The 4,945-nt window shown below is 36.2% G+C and overlaps 1 pseudogene; it reads right to left on the bottom strand.

Annotated features, from left to right (window-relative positions):
* Nucleotides 1-3,071, bottom strand: part of LOC102840582 — a 106,800-nt pseudogene extending 103,729 nt beyond the window's left edge.
* Between the last annotated feature and the right edge of the window lie 1,874 nt (nt 3,072-4,945).

A 4,945-nucleotide genomic window follows, 5' to 3' on the forward strand; every position in this document is an offset into this window, starting at 1 on the left:
TCCAACATGAATCTTAGACCTTCCTCAGAATTCTTTATCTTAATGGTATTGAGAGATTTATCTTCCAGCTCACTGGTTCTGCCTTCCATCTCATCTATTCTACTCCTCTGCCCTTTCAGAGTGCTCTCTATTTCTGTTATTTTGTTATTGATCGTTTGGACCACTTTCTGTAGGTTTTGAATTGTTTCCAATGCTGTATCTATCTTATTTGATTGTTCCTGTAGTGCTTTCCTGACTTGTTCCTTATTTTTCTCAACACCATTGTATAATGTTTTGAAACATTTTATAATCATTTTTCTGAATTCTTTCTCAGGCATTTCCAAGGCCTGCCCTACTTCCAGAATGGAGTCCAGGTGTACTTCTAGGTCATTTGTCTCAGACATTTTATCTTTTTTCTGGACATGTGCTGATATGGTTATGGTCATCTGTTTTTACTTCTTGGACATGTTTGAGGTTTATCTTTGGCCTTAATACTTAATTGAGTATGTGTTTTGGTAATTTTTTATGCTTTCTGATTGCTTCCAGGTAGATGTGATCAGGATGTGGTCTTCCCTTTTCACTCTTCTTATTGCTTAACTGAGAGTAACTTTCACAGTGTTGTCTGTTTCCTTGGTATATGGTAGTTAGTATAGGTTCTTGCCTGGTTTTTGGTGTTTTATAGAGTGTGCTTATAGCTTGGCTATATGGCAGTGGTTGCTGACTCTTCTTGTGTAATATAGGGAGACAAAGAGTGCTCCAAAGGCAGAAGGGGGGGGCTATATAACAGCAAAAGAACACCAGTCGGGTAAAAAGAAAAAAAAAACAAAACAAAACAAAAAAAACAGCACCAACAAAAACAAGGGCTGAATACTGCAGTCTCTAATCACAGAAAAGGGGGAGGAGGGAGAGAAGAAAAAGAGGGGGGAAAAAAAATCTGTAGCTTAATATAAGTATGTCTTTAATGTCCTAAGTTCCTGCCTTCAAAGCTGCCTGAGAGATTTTCCTTTAAACTCTCTTTCAGACACTCTCCTCTTTCCCGTGATAAAGAACAGAACAAAAAGGAAACAGATCAGTGCCTCTGCTTGGGCTAAGTACCTGTCTTTTCATATGTTTTTGACTGCCCAGATTTCTTCCTTGGTGAAGTGTATATGAGCAATTAATGGTCTCATCAACAATCTGCCCTTGGTCTGCTTTTGGCTGATGATACAGAATTTTCTACCATCCTTTCCATAGATGTAGTCAATTTTATTTCTGTTTATTCCATCTGGTGAGGTCCATATGTATAGTAGTCTTTTATGCTGTTTAAAAAAGGTGTTTGCAATGAGGAAATCATTGGTCTTGCAAAATTCTATCATGTAATCTCCAGCATTATTTCTATCGCTAAGGCCAAATTTTCCAAACACTTATCTTTCTTCTTCATTTACAACCTTTAAATTCCAATCATCGGTAATTATTAATACATCTTGTTTGCATTTTTTTATCAATTTTAGACTAAAGACACTGTGGGTCTTAGACAGTTGTAGCCACAAAGCACAGACTTTAAACTTGCACTTCATACTAGTAACTTGTGTCTTGGAGACAGATAAGGTCAACAAGTTTCTTTAAAATTTTCTTCATCTGCTTTGATGTCTGACAAAACTTTCTCTCTCATAAAGAATGAATGTAAGGGTGCATAAAGATCAAACAGTTTACAGGCTGTTTTCTAAGAGGTATTTCTGACATTTCTAAGAAAGATTTTCAACATGAGGACTCTGGCACTTGACCTTGCACTTACAATTACACTTTTCAGGGTACTTGGACTTCACTGTAGCAAGATTTCTGTGAACTGCTCTAGATGGCAGAAGGGATGGATTCTGTGAATGACCTTGGGCTCTCAGCACTGTCTTAAGTTTTCTAATGAGTTCATCATCTTTTAACCTGTCATTGGCAGTTGAGCCATAAGTGGATCGAGGCATAGGTATGCTTTAAATTGATTTGTGTTTTGTTAGATTTAAAAATGTCTTAGCTTTTCCTGAGCAGCTTGCTTCTGTTCCTCCCTTGTAAAAACTTAAATGAGGCCAAAGGGTTTCTTATTCTTCACTTTCCCTGCTTTCCTTTCCTCCATTCTTATTTTTCCTTGACTATGTCATGATAACGGGAAATAAAGACATATGCAAGAACTGGATTGACTCCAAATTTCTTGGACACTCTGCATTATCTTCTTGTTTTTTCAGTAATTTGTGTGCCGTCTCAATATCTGTCTTGAACTTCATATTCTCGTCTCTTTTTTTCTGCTTTCTAACCATCATTTGTAAAGGTTTAGGTACTGTATCTTTGGCACCCCTTCTTTTGGTTTCTTCCTTTTTTTTTTTTTCAACTGAGAGAATGTCATCATCATCAAACTGAAAATAATCTTCAAGAAAAAAAAATTCTTCACATGTTGATGAACTCAATGGCATATGTGATTGTCCCACTTTTCCTGGGGTACTGTCTTTCTAATCTGTGCAGCTCATCCTCAGAGGAAGCTGCATATATGGAGGAAGATCAGCCTAATTCAGACTCTGAAAAGCCATGGCATTAAGGAGACAGGGACATAACTTTTTTCCAAATCAGATCTAGAAGGGAAGATACACTAGAAGTATTTTCCTTGATGATAACCGATCGAATTGCTTTTAAATGTTATTTATTCTGGTACATATTCTCTAACTTCGAAATTTTTCCCATATGGGCAACCTTTAGCTATTCTAGTTTCTTGAAATATGCTGCATTAGAGTGGTTGTTGTTGTTGTTGTTCTGTGCTGTTGAGTTGGTTCCAACCCATAGTGACCCTGTATAGGGTTATCAAGGAGCAGCTGGTGAGCTTGAACCACCAAACGACTTTGCAGTCTGACGCATTAGCCCACAGGGCCACACCAGGACTCCGCATTAGAGTGGTAAATGTCAGAAAAGATCGCCTTGTTCTCAAGGCTTATATGTGTCCTTTCAACCATCTCAGAAAAGTTGGAGTTAAAATCCGTTGACGCTTGTACAGACTGTACCATCTTCTCTTGCTCTTCCCTCTGCATCTCCTTCAAGGCCACAATCTTTGCTGCTATTGGGTCTGTATTAGACATTGTGGGCTCAGGTGGAGGGATTTACTAGGATTTGGTGGCTGGATGCCACCAACGTTGCCGCCTGGTGTAAGACATCCATCATAGAGCTGCTAAGGCCTCAGAGCCCACACTTGGACCAGGGTGGGTAAGCTGGTGTGACCTCCCGTAACCAGGCCCACCTAATAGCTTTTAAGCAGAGTGTTATTCAGTTTCCATGGACTTAACTTTATTACCTTGATTTTAATATTCATTATTACTAATTCTATAGCATTATGATCTGAGAAGATTCATATAGTATTTTGATGTTTTTTATATTTATGGAAGCTTCTTTTGTGGCCTAATACATGATCTATTCTGAAGAATGTTCCATGTGCATTGAAAAGAATGTATATTGTGTTGTTTTTGGGTTAAATGTTCTGCACAAATCTGTGAAGTCAAGTTGGTTGATTGTGTGTTAGATTCTCTTTATCTCTGTCGAGTTTCTTTTAGGTTGTTCTATCCTTTTCTGAAAATGGTGTATTTAAATCTCCCACAATTATTGCATATTTGTCTATTACTTTCTTCAACTATGTTAGTGTTTGCTTTATATATTTTGGAGCTCTTTCATTGGGAGCATACATATTTATTATGGTAATACCATCTTATTCAATTTACTCTTTTATCATGAGATAATGTCATTCTTTTTCTCTTATGCTTATTTTTGCTTTAAAGTATATTTTATCAGAGATTATGATTGCAAATTCTGCTTGTTTTTTATTGCAATTAGCTTTAAAAAATAGGATTTTTTTCCATCCTTTGATTTTTAATCTATTTTTTTCCTTGTGTGTTAAGTGTGTCTCTTACAAGCAGCACATTGAAGGGTCCTGATATCCATTCTGCCACTCTTTATCTGACTGGTACATTTAATCCATTGATATTCACTGTAATTATTGATAGGTATGAATTAATTGTTGTCCTTATGTTGTTGTTGTTGTGGTGGTGGTGGTGGTGCTGTTGGTTTCTTTGTTCTGCATGACTCCTTTCGTGCATTCATTTTTTTTTTTCTATGCTTTTTCTTTTAAATTTCTTCATAGTTTTAATGTTTCCAAGTTCTTCTTGGCTTTTTATTTTCTTCATATATTTTGAAGTATTAAGTTTCTTGGAGTTTACCCTATTTTCTATGAACTTTTTCCTCCTTTTAAAGCAGTCTGTTTTATCATGAAATCTAGTTGACCTCATCACTTGGATATCTGTTCCTATATATTTCCCTTCTTTCACATTGTAGTTGTTTTGATCAACCAGATCCTCTGATTTCATTCTTGAAGTTTTGTTCTATTCTGGACTCTTCTATTTCTTAACTGAGTTCTGGGTGGTGTTGCCATGTGCATCAATCTCTGGTTATTGTCTGCTCTCATTGATTCTCAGTCCAAAGAACTCCTTTAAAAATGTTTTAAAGCGTTGGCTTTGCTTCTGCAAAGTCCCTTAACTTCTGCTTATCCTGGAATGTTCTGATTGTATAGTCTTATTTGATTGACAAATTACTGGGTAAATTTTTCTTGGTTGACAGTTTATTTATTTTATTATATTTTTCTTTTAATGTTTTGTATATGTCTGCCCATTGTCTTCCTTCTTGCTTGGTTTCTACTGAGAGATCAGATCTTAATCTAATTAACTTGCATTTGTAGACTACACGTCTGTTTTCCCCAGCTACTTTCAGTATTCTCTCTTTAGCTTTCATTTTGGATGGTTTGATTATGATATGTCTTGGTGATTTTCTTTTAGGATCTATCCTTCCTGATGTTTATTCAGCTTCTTGAATTATTTTATCTTCTCATCTTTCAGAATGGTAAGGAAATTTTGTTCCAAAGGTCTTTGGCTATTTCCTCTATGATGAGTTTGTGTGTGTGTGTGTGTGT

Source organism: Chrysochloris asiatica, unplaced genomic scaffold (assembly GCF_000296735.1).
Source record: "Chrysochloris asiatica unplaced genomic scaffold, ChrAsi1.0 scaffold00505, whole genome shotgun sequence".
Lineage (NCBI taxonomy): Eukaryota > Metazoa > Chordata > Mammalia > Afrosoricida > Chrysochloridae > Chrysochloris > Chrysochloris asiatica.